Source organism: Salmo salar, unplaced genomic scaffold (assembly GCF_905237065.1).
Source record: "Salmo salar unplaced genomic scaffold, Ssal_v3.1, whole genome shotgun sequence".
In the NCBI taxonomy this organism is placed as follows: Eukaryota; Metazoa; Chordata; class Actinopteri; order Salmoniformes; family Salmonidae; genus Salmo; species Salmo salar.
In genome coordinates, this window is record NW_025548472.1 from 127,501 (window position 1) to 147,837 (window position 20,337).

The window sequence follows — 20,337 nt, forward strand, 5'->3', positions numbered from 1 at the left end:
TTAACTGTCTTGTTCAGGGGCAGAACGACAGATTTTATTTACCTTGTCAGCTCGGGGGATTCGATCTAGCAACCTTTAAGGGTTACTGGCCCAACGCTCTAACCACTAGGCTACCTGCTGGTTACTGGCCCAACGCTCTAACCACTAGGTTACCTGCTGGTTACTGGCCCAACGCTCTAACCACTAGGCTACCTGCTATTTACTGGCCCAATGCTCTAACCACTAGGCTACCTGCTGGTTACTGGTCCAACGCTCTAACCACTAGACTACCTGCTGGTTACTGGCCCAACGCTCTAACCACTAGGTTACCTGCTGGTTACTGGCCCAACGCTCTAACCACTAGGCTACCTGCTATTTACTGGCCCAATGCTCTAACCACTAGGCTACCTGCTGGTTACTGGTCCAACGCTCTAACCACTAGACTACCTGCTGGTTACTGGCCCAACGCTCTAACCACTAGGCTACCTGCTGGTTACTGGCCCAACGCTCTAACCACTAGGTTACCTGCTGGTTACTGGCCCAACGCTCTAACCACTAGGCTACCTGCTGGTTACTGGCCCAACGCTCTAACCACTAGGCTACCTGCTGGTTACTGGCCCAAAGCTCTAACCACTAGGCTACCTGCTGGTTACTGACCCAACGCTCTAACCACTAGGTTACCTGCTGGTTACTGGCCCAACGCTCTAACCACTAGGCTACCTGCTGGTTACTGGCCCAACGCTCTAACCACTAGACTACCTGCTGGTTACTGGCCCAACGCTCTAACCACTAGGCTACCTGCTGGTTACTGGCCCAACGCTCTAACCACTAGGCTACCTGCTGGTTACTGGCCCAACGCTCTAACCACTAGGTTACCTGCTGGTTACTGGCCCAACGCTCTAACCACTAGGCTACCTGCTGGTTACTGGCCCAACACTCTAACCACTAGGCTACCTGCTGGTTACTGGCCCAACGCTCTAACCACTAGGCTACCTGCTGGTTACTGACCCAACGCTCTAACCACTAGGTTACCTGCTGGTTACTGGCCCAACGCTCTAACCACTAGGCTACATGCTGGTTACTGGCCCAACGCTCTAACCACTAGACTACCTGCTGGTTACTGGCCCAACGCTCTAACCACTAGGCTACCTGCTGGTTACTGGCCCAACGCTCTAACCACTAGGCTACCTGCTGGTTACTGGCCCAACGCTCTAACCACTAGACTACCTGCTGGTTACTGGCCCAACGCTCTAACCACTAGGCTACCTGCTGGTATACTGGCCCAACGCTCTAACCACTAGGCTACCTGCTGGTTACTGGCCCAACGCTCTAACCACTAGGCTACCTACTGGTTACTGGCCCAACGCTCTAACCACTAGGCTACCTGCTTGTTACTGGCCCAACGCTCTAACCACTAGACTACCTGCTGGTTACTGGCCCAACACTCTAACCACTAGGCTACTTGCGATTTACTGGCCCAATGCTCTAACCACTAGACTACCTGCTGGTTACTGGTCCAACGCTCTAACCACTAGACTACCTGCTGGTTACTGGCCCAACGCTCTAACCACTAGGCTACCTGCTGGTTACTGGCCCAACGCTCTAACCACTAGGCTACCTGCTGGTTACTGGCTTGACGCTCTTACCACTAGGCTACCTGCTGGTTACTGGCCCAACGCTCTAACCACTAGGCTACCTGCTGGTTACTGGCTTAACGCTCTAACCACTAGGCTACCTGCTGGTTACTGGCCCAACGCTCTAACCACTAGACTACCTGCTGGTTACTGGCCCAACGCTCTAACCACTAGGCTACCTGCTGGTTACTGGCTTAACGCTCTAACCACTAGGCTACCTGCTGGTTACTGGCTTAACGCTCTAACCACTAGGCTACCTGCTGGTTACTGGCCCAACGCTCTAACCACTAGGCTGCCTGCTGGTTACTGGTCCAACGCTCTAACCACTAGGCTACCTGCTGGTTACTGGCCCAACGCTCTAACCACTAGACTACCTGCTGGTTACTGGCCCAACGCTCTAACCACTAGGCTACCTGCTGGTTACTGGCCCAACGCTCTAACCACTAGGCTACCTGCTGGTTACTGGCCCAATGCTCTAACCACTAGGCTACCTGCTGGTTACTGGCCCAACGCTCTAACCACTAGACTACCTGCTGGTTACTGGCCCAACTCTCTAACCACTAGGCTACCTGCTGGTTACTGGCCCAACGCTCTAACCACTAGGCTACCTGCTGGTTACTGGCCCAACGCTCTAACCACTAGACTACCTGCTGGTTACTGGCCCAACGCTCTAACCACTAGGCTACCTGCTGGTTACTGGCCCAACGCTCTAACCACTAGACTACCTGCTGGTTACTGGCCCAACACTCTAACCACTAGGCTACCTGCTATTTACTGGCCCAATGCTCTAACCACTAGACTACCTGCTGGTTACTGGCCCAACGCTCTAACCACTAGACTACCTGCTTGTTACTGGCCCAACGCTCTAACCACTAGGCTACCTGCTGGTTACTGGCCCAACGCTCTAACCACTAGGCTACCTGCTGGTTACTGGCCCAACGCTCTAACCACTAGACTACCTGCTGGTTACTGGCCCAACGCTCTAACCACTAGGCTACCTGCTGGTTACTGGCCCAACACTCTAACCACTAGGCTACCTGCTATTTACTGGCCCAATGCTCTAACCACTAGACTACCTGCTGGTTACTGGCCCAATGCTCTAACCACTAGACTACCTGCTGGTTACTTGCCCAACGCTCTAACCACTAGGCTACCTGCTGGTTACTGGCCCAACGCTCTAACCACTAGGCTACCTGCTGGTTACTGGCCCAACGCTCTAACCACTAGACTACCTGCTGGTTACTGGCCCAACGCTCTAACCACTAGGCTGCCTGCTGGTTACTGGCCCAACGCTCTAACCACTAGGCTGCCTGCTGGTTACTGGCCCAACGCTCTAACCACTAGGCTACCTGCTGGTTACTGGCCCAACGCTCTAACCACTAGGCTACCTGCTGGTTACTGGCCCAACGCCCTAACCACTAGGCTACCTGCTGGTTACTGGCTTAATGCTCTAACCACTAGACTACCTGCTGGTTACTGGCCCAACGCTCTAACCACTAGACTACCTGCTGGTTACTGGCCCAAAGCTCTAACCACTAGGCTACCTGCTGGTTACTGGCCCAACGCTCTAACCACTAGACTACCTGCTGGTTACTGGCCCAACGCTCTAACCACTAGGCTACCTGCTGGTTACTGGCCCAACGCTCTAACCACTAGGCTACCTGCTGGTTACTGGCTTAACGCTCTAACCACTAGGCTACCTGCTGGTTACTGGCCCAACGCTCTAACCACTAGACTACCTGCTGGTTACTGGCCCAACGCTCTAACCACTAGACTACCTGCTGGTTACTGGCCCAACGCTCTAACCACTAGGCTACCTGCTGGTTACTGGCCCAACGCTCTAACCACTAGACTACCTGCTGGTTACTGGCCCAACGCTCTAACCACTAGGCTACCTGCTGGTTACTGCCCCAACGCTCTAACCACTAGGCTACCTGCTGGTTACTGACCCAACGCTCTAACCACTAGACTACCTGCTGGTTACTGACCCAACGCTCTAACCACTAGGCTACCTGCTGGTTACTGGCCCAACGCTCTAACCACTAGACTACCTGCTGGTTACTGGCCCAACGCTCTAACCACTAGGCTACCTGCTGGTTACTGGCCCAACGCTCTAACCACTAGACTACCTGCTGGTTACTGGCCCAACGCTCTAACCACTAGACTACCTGCTGGTTACTGGCCCAACGCTCTAACCACTAGGCTACCTGCTGGTTACTGGCCCAACGCTCTAACCACTAGACTGCCTGCTGGTTACTGGCCCAACGCTCTAACCACTAGACTACCTGCTGGTTACTGGCCCAACGCTCTAACCACTAGGCTACCTGCTGGTTACTGGCCCAACGCTCTAACCACTAGACTACCTGCTGCAGGATGTAGTAAATGAAGCAGCCGTCATCACATCACAGCTCTTCAACTCATCGTTTCATACACTAATAACGATTCGTAGTGTTTACAGTATATATCAATCTACACACGTATGTCTGAGGCATGTCTGTAAACACGTGTGTCATCCCTATGGGGCTGGATTCTACATCTCGGCTGGACACACAGTTGTAGCATAAAACTGCACCTTCGCATCATTCAATGTATGTTACGTTAATGTTTAAATGAGTGTCCAGAAGGGAAAAGGTCCCGGATCACCACAGTGCCTAAATACTGACGACTTCATCTTAAAATAGACAGCTCAGAGAGGAGAGAGAGAGAGAGAGAGAGAGAGAGAGGGAGAGAGAGAGAGAGAGGGGGTCTTCCAGAATGTTCCAGTGACAGGCTGGAGCTTGACGATGACGAGCAGACTGAGAGGGGGAGGAGGATGAAGTCATGTGGAACATCGGCTAAGTCCCAAATGGCACCCTATTCCCAAAAGGGCTCTGGTCTAAAGTAGTGCACTATATATAGGGAATAGGGCTCTGGTCTGAAGTAGTGCACTATATAGGGAATAGGGCTCTGGTCTATAGTAGTGCACTATATAGGGTATAGGGCTCTGGTCTAAAGTAGTGCACTATATAGGGAATAGGGCTCTGATCTAAAGTAGTGCACTATATAGGGAATAGGGCTCTGGTCTATAGTAGTGCACTATATAGGGAATAGGGCTCTGGTCTAAAGTAGTGCACTATATAGGGAATAGGGCCCTGGTCTAAAGTAGTGCACTATATAGGGAATAGGGCTCTGGTCTAAAGTAGTGCACTATATAGGGAATAGGGTGCCATTTGAGATTCAGGCATTATCATTCCCCTTCACTTTGTGAAGACGTGGACATCTGTTAAAACAAAATGACAGCGTCTGAATACAGCAGGGTGTAATGAACAGGACAGGAGACTACAGCAGGGTGTAATGAACAGGACAGGAGACTACAGCAGGGTGTAATGAACAGGACAGGAGACTACAGCAGGGTGTAATAAACAGGACAGGAGACTACAGCAGGGTGTAATGAACAGGAGACTACAGCAGGGTGTAATGAACAGGAGACTACAGCAGGGTGTAATGAACAGGAGACTACAGCAGGGTGTAATGAACAGGACAGGAGACTACAGCAGGGTGTAATGAACAGGAGACTACAGCAGGGTGTAATAAACAGGACAGGAGACTACAGCAGGGGTGTAATGAACAGGAGACTACAGCAGGGTGTAATGAACAGGACAGGAGACTACAGCAGGGTGTAATAAACAGGACAGGAGACTACAGCAGGGTGTAATGAACAGGACAGGAGACTACAGCAGGGTGTAATGAACAGGACAGGAGACTACAGCAGGGTGTAATGAACAGGAGACTACAGCAGGGTGTAATGAACAGGACAGGAGACTACAGCAGGGTGTAATAAACAGGACAGGAGACTACAGCAGGGTGTAATGAACAGGAGACTACAGCAGGGTGTAATGAACAGGACAGGAGACTACAGCAGGGTGTAATGAACAGGACAGGAGACTACAGCAGGGTGTAATGAACAGGACAGGAGACTACAGCAGGGTGTAATGAACAGGAGACTACAGCAGGGTGTAATGAACAGGACAGGAGACTACAGCAGGGGTGTAATGAACAGGACAGGAGACTACAGCAGGGTGTAATGAACAGGACAGGAGACTACAGCAGGGTGTAATGAACAGGACAGGAGACTACAGCAGGGGTGTAATGAACAGGACAGGAGACTACAGCAGGGTGTAATGAACAGGACAGGAGACTACAGCAGGGTGTAATGAACAGGAGACTACAGCAGGGTGTAATGAACAGGACAGGAGACTACAGCAGGGTGTAATGAACAGGACAGGAGACTACAGCAGGGTGTAATGAACAGGACAGGAGACTACAGCAGGGTGTAATGAACAGGACAGGAGACTACAGCAGGGTGTAATGAACAGGAGACTACAGCAGGGTGTAATGAACAGGACAGGAGACTACAGCAGGGTGTAATGAACAGGAGACTACAGCAGGGTGTAATGAACAGGAGACTACAGCAGGGTGTAATGAACAGGACAGGAGACTACAGCAGGGTGTAATAAACAGGACAGGAGACTACAGCAGGGTGTAATGAACAGGAGACTACAGCAGGGTGTAATGAACAGGACAGGAGAATACAGCAGGGTGTAATAAACAGGACAGGAGACTACAGCAGGGTGTAATAAACAGGACAGGAGACTACAGCAGGGTGTAATGAACAGGAGACTACAGCAGGGTGTAATAAACAGGACAGGAGACTACAGCAGGGTGTAATAAACAGGACAGGAGACTACAGCAGGGTGTAATGAACAGGAGACTACAGCAGGGTGTAATGAACAGGACAGGAGACTACAGCAGGGTGTAATGAACAGGAGACTACAGCAGGGTGTAATAAACAGGACAGGAGACTACAGCAGGGTGTAATGAACAGGAGACTACAGCAGGTTGTAATAAACAGGACAGGAGACTACAGCCAGGGATATTTTCCACCTCATATAGATGTTTCTACTCCAGAAAAGCGCCATCCCTCCCCATTCCCGACAGTGGCTTTTCTAGAAACATCCTAAACAGTCATAACGTAGCTGTTCTTTCTCCAGTTTTTACCAGACAACCATTCTGAATGGAGTAAACAAACCAAACTGACTCCAGTCAAGCAGAGAAGAAGAAAGATATTTAGGAGAGAAAACAATGACGTGGAGAAATGCTACGCGGCTATCGCCCTCTAGTGGTGATTCATGTAGCTTCAATAACAACATGACGTGGAGAAATGCTACGCGGCTATCGCCCTCTAGTGGTGATTCATGTAGCTTCAATAACAACATGACGTGGAGAAATGCTACGCGGCTATCGCCCTCTACTGTTAGTTAATGTCTATATGAAGGGCCAGCATTACTGGTTAGTTAATGTCTAGATGAAGGGCCAGCATTACTGTTAGTTAATGTCTACATGAAGGGCCAGCATTACTGTTAGTTAATGTCTATATGAAGGGCCAGCATTACTGTTAGTTAATGTCTATATGAAGGGCCAGCATTACTGTTAGTTAATGTCGAGATGAAGGGCCAGCATTACTGTTAGTTAATGTCTATATGAAGGGCCAGCATTACTGTTAGTTAATGTCTAGATGAAGGGCCAGCATTACTGTTAGTTAATGTCTATATGAAGGGCCAGCATTACTGTTAGTTAATGTCTATATGAAGGGCCAGCATTACTATTAGTTAATGTCTATATGAAGGGCCAGCATTACTGTTAGTTAATGTCTACATGAAGGGCCAGCATTACTGTTAGGTAATGTCTATATGAGGGGCCAGCATTACTGTTAGTTAATGTCTATATGAAGGGCCAGCATTACTGGTTAGTTAATGTCTATATGAAGGGCCAGCATTACTGTTAGGTAATGTCTATATGAGGGGCCAGCATTACTGTTAGTTAATGTCTATATGAAGGGCCAGCATTACTGTTAGTTAATGTCTACATGAAGGGCCAGCATTACTGTTAGTTAATGTCTATATGAAGGGCCAGCATTACTGTTAGTTAATGTCGAGATGAAGGGCCAGCATTACTGTTAGTTAATGTCGAGATGAAGGGCCAGCATTACTGTTAGTTAATGTCTATATGAAGGGCCAGCATTACTGTTAGTTAATGTCTATATGAAGGGCCAGCATTACTGTTAGTTAATGTCTATATGAAGGGCCAGCATTACTGTTAGTTAATGTCTATATGAAGGGCCAGCATTACGGTTAGTTAATGTCTATATGAAGGGCCAGCATTACTGTTAGTTAATGTCTATATGAAGGGCCAGCATTACTGTTAGTTAATGTTGAGATGAAGGGCCAGCATTACTGGTTAGTTAATGTCTATATGAAGGGCCAGCATTACTGTTAGTTAATGTCTACATGAAGGGCCAGCATTACTGGTTAGTTAATGTCTATATGAAGGGCCAGCATTACTGTTAGGTAATGTCTATATGAGGGGCCAGCATTACTGTTAGTTAATGTCTATATGAAGGGCCAGCATTACTGGTTAGTTAATGTCTATATGAAGGGCCAGCATTACTGTTAGTTAATGTCTATATGAAGGGCCAGCATTACTGTTAGTTAATGTCTATATGAAGGGCCAGCATTACTGGTTAGTTAATGTCTATATGAAGGGCCAGCATTACTGTTAGTTAATGTCTACATGAAGGGCCAGCATTACTGGTTAGTTAATGTCTAGATGAAGGGCCAGCATTACTGGTTAGTTAATGTCTATATGAAGGGCCAGCATTACTGTTAGTTAATGTCTATATGAAGGGCCAGCATTACTGTTAGTTAATGTCTATATGAAGGGCCAGCATTACTGTTAGTTAATGTCTATATGAAGGGCCAGCATTACTGTTAGTTAATGTCTAGATGAAGGGCCAACCCAGTCTGTGTGTTGGGGAGTCCCTTTCCCCTATCACCCCTGCGATGGTTATACCCACCCGCTGCTCTTCCTCCCTGTGTGTGTGTGTGTGTGTGTGTGTGTGTGTGTGTGTGTTTTTGTCAAGGGAAATTCATCACATGCCGCGCAGCCCAGCGGCACACTCAGGAAACTGGGCCAAGTGGTACTCGCTTCACTACACCGAACCGTCGGAAGAGACAACAGTCAGAGAGAGAGTGGGGGGGAGGGGGAGAGGGAGGGAGGGGGAGAGAGGGAGGGAGCAGGAAGAGGTGAATGTAGCAGAAAGAGAGACAAGGCAGAACCAACACTGTTACTCTCAGAGAGAGATCAATGGGGATAGGTGGAGGCGGGCAGGCAGGCAGGCAGGCAGACAGACAGACAGACAGACAGACAGACAGACAGACAGACAGACAGACAGACAGACAGACAGACAGACAGACAGACAGACAGACAGACAGACAGACAGACAGAGACTACAATATAACTACAATATAACTGGTATGACATATTTTCAGCGGCCACCGCGGGTCAACTTACAGTTTCTATATATCTTTATTACAACAAGGTGTACTGTGTTGTTGTCTCTAGTCCTGCTGCTGAGGACCTGAGTACTAGTAGTCTTAACATGTCTCTAGAGCTGCTGCTGAGGGTCTGAGTACTAGTAGTCTTATTAACATGTCTCTAGAGCTGCTGGAAATATAATAAATATAATAAAGCTAATGGCAGGCTAAATACAGGAAATAATAACAAAGCTAATGGCAGGCTAAATACAGGAAATAATAACAAAGCTAATGGCAGGCTAAATACAGGAAATAATAACAAAGCTAATGGCAGGCTAAATACAGGAAATAATAACAAAGCTAATGGCAGGCTAAATACAGGAAATAATAACAAAGCTAATGGCAGGCTAAATACAGGAAATAATAACAAAGCTAATGGCAGGCTAAATACAGGAAATAATAACAAAGCTAACGGCAGGCTAAATACAGGAAATAATAACAAAGCTAACGGCAGGCTAAATACAGGAAATAATAACAAAGCTAATGGCAGGCTAAATACAGGAAATAATAACAAAGCTAACGGCAGGCTAAATACAGGAAATAATAACAAAGCTAATGGCAGGCTAAATACAGGAAATAATAACAAAGCTAACGGCAGGCTAAATACAGGAAATAATAACAAAGCTAATGGCAGGCTAAATACAGGAAATAATAACAAAGCTAATGGCAGGCTAAATACAGGAAATAATAACAAAGCTAATGGCAGGCTAAATACAGGAAATAATAACAAAGCTAATGGCAGGCTAAATACAGGAAATAATAACAAAGCTAATGGCAGGCTAAATACAGGAAATAATAACAAAGCTAATGGCAGGCTAAATACAGGAAATAATAACAAAGCTAACGGCAGGCTAAATACAGGAAATAATAACAAAGCTAATGGCAGGCTAAATACAGGAAATAATAACAAAGCTAATGGCAGGCTAAATACAGGAAATAATAACAAAGCTAACGGCAGGCTAAATACAGGAAATAATAACAAAGCTAATGGCAGGCTAAGAGCGTCATTCATCACTCTAAAGAGATGTGACAGAGTCAGGTCTCTGCTTTCTCCTGGCTCACTGACCTGAGAGAAGAGAGGAGAAGAGGAGAGAGAGAGAACAGAAGGAATGATAGAGATGAGATTCATCACACAGCTCCCTCCTCTGTCTCTTCCTCTCTCTGCTCCAAGGGGTTAGACGTTCTCATCATCCCAGACCAGATGGGGCTCTAAAGGCCCTGGGTTTGTCTCCCAAACGGCACCCTATTCCCTATGTAGTGCACTACTTTAGACCAGAGCCCTATTCCCTATATAGTGCACTATTTTAGACCAGAGCCCTATTCCCTATGTAGTGCACTACTTTAGACCAGAGACCTATTCCCTATATAGTGCACTACTTTAGACCAGAGCCCTATTCCCTATGTAGTGCACTACTTTAGACCAGAGCCCTATGGCACCCTATTCCCTATATATAGTGCACTACTTTTGACCAGAGCCCTATGGCACCCTATTCCCTATGTAGCGCACTACTTTAGACCAGATCCCTATGGCACCCTATTCCCTATGTAGTGCACTACTTTTGACCAGATCCTATAGGGTGTCATTTGGGACGAAGATCTCTAGTGTTGTGCTCCTGGGACTTCTAGCTGTAAATAAGGAGGGAAGAGTGTAGAGGTTGGAGGTCACAGCAAGACACACACACACACACACACACACACACACACACACACACACACACACACACACACACACACACACACAGGACATAAAGGAGCTAACATGTAGGAAGCTTTTGTTTCGCTGTGTGGGGAGGGGATTTATGGCCAAGTGCTTTTAGGGGAGAGAGGACAGCAGAGCCTTGTCCTGCATGGTGGACTGATTTGATCCGGGATCCGATGCATATGATGCTCTGCAATGGATTGGACTGATCCTACTCAATGACTCATTCATAACTACAGGAGATTGGGCTGGGGGTATAGGACTGGGGTATAGGGCTGGGGTATAGGGCTGGGGTATAGGGCTGGGGTATAGGACTGGGGCTATTATAGGGCTGGGGTATAGGGCTGGGGTATAGGGCTGGGGTATAGGACTGGGGTATAGGGCTGGGGTATAGGGCTGGGGCTATTATAGGGCTGGGGTATAGGGCTGGGGTATAGGACTGGGGTATAGGGCTGGGGTATAGGACTGGGGCTATTATAGGGCTGGGGTATAGGGCTGGGGTATAGGGCTGGGGCTATCCTAGGGCTGGGGTTATCATAGGGCTGGGGTATAGGGCTGGGGTATAGGGCTGGGGTATAGGACTGGGGTATAGGGCTGGGGTATAGGGCTGGGGTATAGGGCTGGGGTATAGGGCTGGGGTATAGAGCTAGGGTATAGGGCTGGGGTATAGGGCTGGGGTATAGGGCTGGGGTATAGGGCTGGGGTATAGGGCTGGGGTTATCCTAGGGCTGGGGTATAGGGCTGGGGTTATCCTAGGGCTGGGGTATAGGGCTGGGGTATAGGGCTGGGGCTATCCTAGGGCTGGGGTTATCATAGGGCTGGGGTATAGGGCTGGGGTATAGGGCTGGGGTATAGGGCTGGGGCTATCCTAGGGCTGGGGTATAGGGCTGGGGTATAGAGCTAGGGTATAGGGCTGGGCTATAGGGCTGGGGTATAGGGCTGGGGCTATCCTAGGGCTGGGGCTATCCTAGGGCTGGGGTATAGGGCTGGGGTATAGGGCTGGGGTTATCCTAGGGCTGGGGTATAGGGGTGGGGTATAGGGCTGGGGTATAGGGCTGGGGCTATCCTAGGGCTGGGGTATAGGGCTGGGGATATCCTAGGGCTGGGGTATAGGGGTTGGGTATAGGGCTGGGGCTATCATAGGGCTGGGGTATAAGGCTGGGGTATTCCTAGGGCTGGGGTATGGGGTGGGGTATAGGGCTGGGGTTATCCTAGGGCTGGGGTATAGGGGTGGGGCTAGACTAGGGCTGGGATGATACAGGGCTGGTGCTAGTGTGCCACTGTCTGGCCCCAGCTGCAGCACTACATCCCCTTCCCCACCACCTCACCATCACCCCTCCCTCCCTCCATCACCCCCCATTCTCACACTTCCCCTCCCCTCCATCACCCCTCCTCTCCATCACCCCTCCCTCCATCACCCCCCATTCCTCACACTTCTCCTCCCCTCCATCACCCCTCCCTCCCTCCATCACCCCCATTCCTCACACTTCCCCTCCCCTCCGTCACCCCTCCATCACCCCTCCCCTCCAACACCCTCCCCTCCATCACCCCTCCCCTCCAACACCCCTCCCCTCCATCACCCCTCCATCACCCCTCCCCTCCATCACCCCTCCATCACCCATCCCCTCCAACACCACTCCATCACCCCTCCCCTCCATCACCCCTCCATCCCCCCTCCATCACCCCTCCCTCCCCTCCATCACCCCTCCCCATTACCCAACTGTTTTTACACTCAGCGGCCATTATCTCAGAAACGGCCTTCCGTTTCTAGGGTTTACTGAGAATGGTGCGACAAACTAGAAACATCCAGTCTGCTCAGTCCTGCGGGTGAAAACAGCTCGTTGATGAGAGGTCCGAGGAGAAGGGCAAGAATCATGCAAGCTGACAGGCAACTAACGGCACAGTACAAATCTAATCAAATGTTATTTGTCACATTCGCCGGATAAAACAGGTGTAGGTGCCTTACCATGAAATGCTTACCTACAAGCCCTTAACCAACAATGCAGGTTTGAGAAAATAGACTTATATATTTACAAAATAAACAAAAGTAAAAAAAAAATTATAAAGAGGCTATTTACAGGGGATACAGAGTCAATGTGCGGGTGTACAGGTTAGTGGAGGTAATCTGTACATGTAGGTAGAGGTAAAGTGACTATGCATAGATAATAAACAGCGGGTATCAGCAGGGGGGGGTCAATGTAAATAGTCTGGGTGGCCATTTGATTAGCTGTTCAGGAGTCTTATGGCTTGGGGGTAGAAGCTGTTAAGGAGTCTTTTGGACCTAGACTTGGTGCTCCGGTACCGCTTGCCGTGCGGTAGCAGAGAGAACAGTCTATGAATGGAGTCTCTGACAATTTTTAGGGCCTTCCTCTGACACCGCCTGGTATAGAGGTCCTGGATGGCAGGAAGCTTAGCCCCAGTGATGTACTGGGCCGTACTCACTACCCTCTGTAGCGCCTTACGGTCAGATGCAGAGCAGTTGCCATACCAGGTGGTGATGCAACCAGTCAGGATGCTCTCGATGGTGCAGCTGTAGAACTTTTTGAGGATCTGTGGACCCATGCCAAATCTTTTCAGTCTCTTGAGGGGGAAAAGGTTTTGTCATGCCCTCTTCACGACTGTCTTGGTGTGTTTGGACCATGATAGTTCGTTGGTGATGTGGATGCCAAGGAACTTGAAACTCTCGACCCGCTCCACTACAGCCTCGTTGATGTGAATGGGGGCCTGTTCAGCCCTCCTTTTCCTGTAGTCCACAATCACCTGGTTTGTCTTGATCACGTTGAGGGAGAGGTTGTTTTCCTGGCACCACCCGGCCAGGTCTCTGACCTCCTCCCTATAGGCTGGTATCATCGTTGTCGGTGAACAGGCCTTCCACTGTTGTGTCGTCAGCAAACTTAATGATGGTGTGGGAGTCATGCTTGGCCACGCAGTCGTGGGTGAACAGGGAGTACAGGAGGGGACTAAGTACGCACCCCTGAGGGGCCCCCGTGATGAGGATCAACGTGGCAGATGTGTTGTTACCTACCCTCACCATCTGGGGGCGGCCCGTCAGGAAGTCCAGGATCCAGTTGCAGAGGGAGGTGTTTAGTCCCAGGGTCCTTAGCTTAGTGATGAGCTTTGTGGGCACTATGGTGTTGAACGCTGAGCTGTAGTCAATGAATAGTATTCTCACATAGGTGTTCCTTTTTGTCCTGGTAGGGAAAGGGCAGTGTGGAGTGGCAATAGAGATTGTGTCATCTGTGGATCTGTTGGGGCGGTGTGCGAATTGAAGTGGGTCTAGGGTTTCCGGGATGATGGTATTGATGTGAGCCATGACCCGCCTTTCAAAGCACTTCATGGCTACAGACGTGAGTGCTACGAGGCGGTAGTCATTAAGGCAGGTTACCTTCGCTTTCTTGGGCACAGGGACTACGGTGGTCTGCTTGAAACATGTAGGTATTACACAACGGTACAATCTCGGGATGAACAACTCGTCGGTCCTTGTTATGGATAAGCTATTGCAGCAGACGAACACAATCAATATCTGCGTGAAATATACAGTGTCTGACCATCTATCAGATAATAATCAGTCATCTCTTTCTCTCTCTCTCTCTTGTCCTAACAGAGGCAGCCCAGAATCCCCACGTCAGGACATGCCAAGAAGGCTCCTCTCGACCTGGACAGACAAGACAACCATGTATTCTGCAACAGCAGTATTGGATCAGGACAGACAGACAGACGGACCGGACGGCCCAAGGATCTGCCCCGACCACCACCCTTCTGATCAGGACAGACAGACAGACGGACGGCCCAAGGATCTGATCAGGACAGACAGACAGACGGACGGCCTAAGGATCTGATCAGGACAGACAGACAGACAGACGGCCTAAGGATCTGATCAGGACAGACAGACAGACGGCCTAAGGATCTGATCAGGACAGACAGACAGATGGCTGTCCCAACCACCACCCTTCTGGAAACCTGTGCCTTTAACCAACTCCATCACATCCATTTTGCTTTTGTTTTCTGATTGTTGTCCAATTTTGGGTTGGAGCTCTGCTACTGGATGCATCTCCCGTACTGTCCTGCCCTCTAGTGGACAACTGGATACATCTTCCGTACTGTCCTGCCCCCTGGTGGACAACAGGATACATCTCCCGTACTGTCCTGCCCCCTGGTGGACAAGAGGATACATCTCCCGTACTGTCCTGCCCTCTAGTGGACAACAGGATACATCTCCCGTACTGTCCTGCCCCCTAGTGGACAACTGGATACATCTCCCGTACTGTCCTGCCCCCTGGTGGACAACAGGATACATCTCCCGTACTGTCCTGCCCTCTAGTGGACAACTGGATACATCTTCCGTACTGTCCTGCCCCCTGGTGGACAACAGGATACATCTCCCGTACTGTCCTGCCCTCTAGTGGACAACAGGATACATCTCCCGTACTGTCCTGCCCCCTGGTGGACAACTGGATACATCTCCCGTACTGTCCTGCCCCCTGGTGGACAACTGGATACATCTCCCGTACTGTCCTGCCCTCTGGTGGACAACTGGATATATCTCCCGCACTGTCCTGCCCCCTGATGGACAACAGGATACATCTCCCGTACTGTCCTGCCCCCTGGTGGACAACTGGATACATCTCCCGTACTGTCCTGCCCCCTGGTGGACAACTGGATACATCTCCCGTACTGTCCTGCCCCCTGGTGGACAACAGGATACATCTCCCGTACTGTCCTGCCCCCTAGTGGACAACTGGATACATCTCCCGTACTGTCCTGCCCCCTAGTGGACAACTGGATACATCTCCCGTACTGTCCTGCCCCCTAGTGGACAACTGGATACATCTCCCGTACTGTCCTGCCCCCTAGTGGACAACTGGATACATCTCCCGTACTGTCCTGCCCCCTAGTGGACAACTGGATACATCTCCCGTACTGTCCTGCCCCCTAGTGGACAACTGGATACATCTCCCGTACTGTCCTGCCCCCTAGTGGACAACTGGATACATCTCCCGTACTGTCCTGCCCCCTAGTGGACAACTGGATACATCTCCCGTACTGTCCTGCCCCCTAGTGGACAACTGGATACATCTCCCGTACTGTCCTGCCCCCTAGTGGACAACAGGACTACCACTACTGCCATATGCTGTTGTTGACGGCTTGGGATCAAACCGTTCTCTCTCTCTCTCTCTCTCTCTCGGGAGAAACACTCAACTCTTAACAGGATCATGTCACCTTGAATCATCATTCTGAAGTCCTAAACATGTGTGTTTTGAAACATTTCAACAAAAACTTGCTTCATATCGGAAGGAGGAATCGCTCTATGTTCAATACCAGTCAGTCCATCCATACTAACACTGTGTAAAATTGTCACGTGGAAATAGAACATTTTGTTTATTTTTTTTGTAATGCAGTTTATTTTTTAAATTTTTTTGTTGTTGTTGATCTTCTGATTTATATTTTTCTAAAATGATCATGTTAAAGAAAAAGCAACTGTAATATAAAATATAAAAATATGACTGGTGTAAAATAAAATCAGGGCCAAAAGCTATAGTCTATCTCAGATATACGTCAAGTCAAGGGGTGTTAGGGTCATACTGTCTGGTCAGGAACACAACCATGTCCCTAACAGGAAATGTCCCTAACAGGAAATGTCCCTAACAGGAAATGTCCCTAACAGGAAATACTTTTGTGATGTTTTATCACCTCTGGTAATTTCCCTTAAAAAAGGCGATGGAGGACCTGTTTGTTTCTACGTCAGGGGATTTAAATATGAAGGAGTAATTTATCCCTTCTCTAACTTCCTGTGGCCTGTTCTTCTTACAAAGCATCAAGTAATCCTGTACGTATTCCTGCATAACAAGGCATTATGTGGTGTGTGTGTGTGTGTGTGTGTGTGTGTGTGTGTGTGTGTTTTGATCCGAAGGAAGGTTTACAGGTAGACTGTTTGGATCCTGTTTCTGCAGTGTTGAGTTGTGATACCTGTAATATAATTTAAGCTGCTATCCTTGTACATTGCAGACTGGGCCTGATGTTATCCAGCCTTATTCCTTAGCGATGTAATCCCACCGATGCCCTTAAATTAGCAATCCATAGTCCATATCACTCCATACTGTACCCCAGTCAGATTATAGTCCATATCACTCCATACTGTACCCCAGTCAGATTATAGTCCATATCACTCCATACTGTACCCCAGTCAGATTATAGTCCATATCACTCCGTACTGTACCCCAGTCAGATTATAGTCCATATCACTCCGTACTGTACCCCAGTCAGATTATAGTCCATATCACTCCATACTGTACCCTAGTCAGAATATAGTCCATATCACTCCATACTGTACCCCAGTCAGATTATAGTCCATATCACTCCGTACTGTACCCCAGTCAGATTATAGTCCATATCACTCCGTACTGTACCCCAGTCAGATTATAGTCCATATCACTCCGTACTGTACCCCAGTCAGATTATAGTCCATATCACTCCATACTGTACCCCAGTCAGATTATAGTCCATATCACTCCATACTGTACCCCAGTCAGATTATAGTCCATATCACTCCATACTGTACCCTAGTCAGAATATAGTCCATATCACTCCATACTGTACCCCAGTCAGATTATAGTCCATATCACTCCATACTGTACCCCAGTCAGATTATAGTCCATATCACTCCATACTGTACCCCAGTCAGATTATAGTCCATATCACTCCATACTGTACCCCAGTCAGATTATAGTCCATATCACTCCATACTGTACCCCAGTCAGATTATAGTCCATATCACTCCATACTGTACCCCAGTCAGATTATAGTCCATATCACTCCATACTGTACCCCAGTCAGATTATAGTCCATATCACTCCATACTGTACCCCAGTCAGATTATAGTCCATATCACTCCATACTGTACCCCAGTCAGATTATAGTCCATATCACTCCATACTGTACCCCAGTCAGATCACTCTTCAGAGGTACAGGCTTCTCTGCAGGCAGTATTTACTCAGTACTATATCTTCAGAGGTACAGGCTTCTCTGCAGGCAGTATTTACTCAGTACTATATCTTCAGAGGTACAGGCTTCTCTGTGCTCCAGTAGTTGGTACCAACATGTAGTAATAACATAGTACAAACAAAGTACAAATATATGGTGTATTGTAACTGAGTAAATATTACTGTGGAAGGGTTGATTGAATATGGTCCCTCCTCGTCCTTCACCATCTCACCCAGGCCAGAGATGATAAGTGTGTATGATCTCGTAAGCCATAATGCCATTGTTACACGTCAGGGGTAGGTGGGAGAAGAGATGCCCAAACACCTCCAAAATGAAGGTACACATTGTATTTCAGGGTGCTTCATAGTATCTGAGTTAACGTTTGCTTGGCTCTTCTCAGTTTAATTCCATAAGTGTAACACCGACCTTCACTGAGGTAGTGTTCTCCCTGTGAGCCAGTCAGCCGTCCTGTCCCAATCCGTTAGTAGAGTATTCAGTCAGCCGTCCTGTCCCAGTCCGTTAGTAGAGTATTCAGCCAGCCGTCCTGTCCCAGTCTGTTAGTAGAGTATTCAGCCAGCCGTCCTGTCCCAGTCCGTTAGTAGAGTATTCAGCCAGCCGTCCTGTCCCAATCCGTTAGTAGAGTATTCAGCCAGCCGTCCTGTCCCAATCCGTTAGTAGAGTATTCAGTCAGCCGTCCTGTCCCAGTCCGTTAGTAGAGTATTCAGCCAGCCGTCCTGTCCCAATCCGTTAGTAGAGTATTCAGTCAGCCGTCCTGTCCCAGTCCGTTAGTAGAGTATTCAGTCAGCCGTCCTGTCCCAATCCGTTAGTAGAGTATTCAGCCAGCCGTCCTGTCCCAGTCCGTTAGTAGAGTATTCAGCCAGCCGTCCTGTCCCAGTCCGTTAGTAGAGTATTCAGCCAGCCGTCCTGTCCCAGTCCGTTAGTAGAGTATTCAGTCAGCCGTCCTGTCCCAATCCGTTAGTAAAGTATTCAGCCAGCCGTCCTGTCCCAGTCCGTTAGTAGAGTATTCAGCCAGCCGTCCTGTCCCAGTCCGTTAGTAGAGTATTCAGCCAGCCGTCCTGTCCCAATCCGTTAGTAGAGTATTCAGCCAGCTGTCCTGTCCCAGTCCGTTAGTAGAGTATTCAGTCAGCCGTCCTGTCCCAATCCGTTAGTAAAGTATTCAGCCAGCCGTCCTGTCCCAGTCCGTTAGTAGAGTATTCAGCCAGCCGTCCTGTCCCAGTCCGTTAGTAGAGTATTCAGCCAGCCGTCCTGTCCCAATCCGTTAGTAAAGTATTCAGCCAGCCGTCCTGTCCCAGTCCGTTAGTAGAGTATTCAGTCAGCCGTCCTGTCCCAATCCGTTAGTAAAGTATTCAGTCAGCCGTCCTGTCCCAGTCCGTTAGTAAAGTATTCAGCCAGCCGTCCTGTCCCAGTCCGTTAGTAGAGTATTCAGCCAGCCGTCCTGTCCCAATCCGTTAGTAGAGTATTCAGTCAGCCGTCCTGTCCCAGTCCGTTAGTAGAGTATTCAGTCAGCCGTCCTGTCCCAATCCGTTAGTAGAGTATTCAGTCAGCCGTCCTGTCCCAATCCGTTAGTAAAGTATTCAGCCAGCCGTCCTGTCCCAGTCCGTTAGTAGAGTATTCAGCCAGCCGTCCTGTCCCAATCCGTTAGTAGAGTATTCAGCCAGCCGTCCTGTCCCAATCCGTTAGTAGAGTATTCAGTCAGCCGTCCTGTCCCAGTCCGTTAGTAGAGTATTCAGCCAGCCGTCCTGTCCCAGTCCGTTAGTAGAGTATTCAGTCAGCCGTCCTGTCCCAATCCGTTAGTAAAGTATTCAGCCAGCCGTCCTGTCCCAGTCCGTTAGTAGAGTATTCAGTCAGCCGTCCTGTCCCAGTCCGTTAGTAGAGCATTCAGTCAGCCGTCCTGTCCCAATCCGTTAGTAGAGTATTCAGCCAGCCGTCCTGTCCCAGTCCGTTAGTAGAGTATTCAGCCAGCCGTCCTGTCCCAATCCGTTAGTAGAGTATTCAGCCAGCCGTCCTGTCCCAGTCCGTTAGTAGAGTATTCAGCCAGCCGTCCTGTCCCAGTCCGTTAGTAGAGTATTCAGCCAGCCGTCCTGTCCCAGTCCGTTAGTAGAGTATTCAGTCAGCCGTCCTGTCCCAGTCCGTTAGTAGAGTATTCAGTCAGCCGTCCTGTCCCAGTCCGTTAGTAGAGTATTCAGCCAGCCGTCCTGTCCCAATCCGTTAGTAGAGTATTCAGCCAGCCGTCCTGTCCCAATCCGTTAGTAGAGTATTCAGCCAGCAGTCCTGTCCCAGTCCGTTAGTAGAGTATTCAGCCAGCCGTCCTGTCCCAATCCGTTAGTAGAGTATTCAGCCAGCCGTCCTGTCCCAGTCCGTTAGTAGAGTATTCAGCCAGCCGTCCTGTCCCAGTCCGTTAGTAGAGTATTCAGCCAGCCGTCCTGTCCCAATCCGTTAGTAGAGTATTCAGTCAGCCGTCCTGTCCCAATCCGTTAGTAGAGTATTCAGCCAGCCGTCCTGTCCCAATCCGTTAGTAGAGTATTCAGCCAGCCGTCCTGTCCCAATCCGTTAGTAAAGTATTCAGCCAGCCGTCCTGTCCCAGTCCGTTAGTAGAGTATTCAGCCAGCCG